Below are 1,813 nucleotides of genomic sequence, written 5' to 3'. Positions count from 1 at the left end.
CTGTTATCAATGATTTGTTACTTTTATTCTCTTGTATAAAAAATATGTCATATTATGTTTTGTGTACGAACACAATGTATGACATGAATGATGCTTTAAGTAATTTTATAAGAGTGTGAAATTGTTGACCGAAGCACATTTTGTATGAAGCACGGAAGCGACGTGCCTCATTCTAGAAATGTGTGCCAAATAATTACATTTCTATGATTGGGTCATAAACAAATCGATTTCTCTAAATTTTTTTCAGAAACATATTTTTTTTCAATTGACCTGTACACTTTATTGTGATGGCATGTGTCATCAGGAATGTGACACTTCATCGGAATACATGAAGGTTAAATCCAATCGAAATAACGGATTCTTCAGCAACATATGTGTAATGCAATTATTGTTTTTTAAACGCATGTTAAGTCCGAGAATAAAAGAAAGTTTTATCAATTAAAAATGTCAATTAATAAGTGATGTAAGTTGTATACAAGGACGATGACAAAAATGACGTACACATGTACTACAAATGTCTCTAATTCTATGGAAATATATGCCTTTCCGAACCCATTGTATAAACAAGTTTAATCAACGTGAAGTTGCCGGTGATCTCAGAAGATGATTGGCTGAGTCAAGGGGTCATAACCTTTCTCAGCTCCCTGAAATGGTCAAAATGTTCTACAGGTGTTAATGAAATTGACAACTTTGTTGAAAGTGGAAGGCACTCGAAGGGGATTTTTGTTCAGAAAAGAAGGAAATTTATTTTGTAATCATTAGAGAAACAAATTATGACATGGATTATCGTGTGTATTATCGGATTTATCCAATTTTAAAACCCTCTCAGAGGCTCGAACTTTAAAATTGATAATTTAACTATCTCGATTGGATAAATCTGATAATCCACTTGTATTAATGTAATAATCTATATATATCAAATATTTAATTGAAAGTAATTTTGTAATGAAGTTAGATACAAACATGTTGTTACATCTTCCATTTTTTGTAAAATAAATTAAAAGCCCGTGCAGGTGACATGTTGGAATCGAAATGTTTTGTAATATAACACTCATTTATCGCAGTAAAATGCAATATGTAGCTAAAGGTATCATTAAAAAAATTATACTAACATGTAATACATTACAGTTCAACTGTCCGATGCCCAAAACACTGATGAAACAACTTCTGGATCAGATACGACGACCAGGCAGTTTAGTACAAGTAGGTATCTAATATTTGAACAAAATTTTGTGAAGATCTTAACCAGAAACAAATAGTTTATATCCTATTATGAATCTATACTTCGTGTAATTTTGTTTAGGATACATCCCTTTTTTCTAATGATAAACACTATCAGGTCAATATTGATTCACTTATAGGGTCTTTGCATCGGAACTAAACACATTAAAAAAAAAACAGTTGTTGGCCTGACACGGGTTATGTTCTTCTCATATATTTAATAATAGTATGATACTAAGCCACTAACGGGGGGATTGTGCCTGATAATTCATATGATGAAGAAATACTCTTTTAATCATTTTAATTGGGGTCTGGAGCTGGCATGTCACTTAGCTGCTAGTAGTCTGTTGTTATTTATGTATTATTGTCATTTTATTTATTTTCTTTTGTTACATCTTCTGACATCGGACTCGGACTTCTCTTGAACTGAATTTTAATGTGCGTATTGTTATGCGTTGATATATAACTTTTCTACATTGGCTAGAGGTATAGGGTGAGGGTTGAGATCTCATAAAATTATTTAACCCCGCCACAATTGTGCGTCTGTCCCAAGTCAGGAGCCTCTGGCCTTTGTTAGTGTTGTATGATTTTT

Source organism: Mytilus trossulus, chromosome 3 (assembly GCF_036588685.1).
Source record: "Mytilus trossulus isolate FHL-02 chromosome 3, PNRI_Mtr1.1.1.hap1, whole genome shotgun sequence".
In the NCBI taxonomy this organism is placed as follows: Eukaryota; Metazoa; Mollusca; class Bivalvia; order Mytilida; family Mytilidae; genus Mytilus; species Mytilus trossulus.
This window is presented reverse-complemented; position numbering follows the sequence as displayed.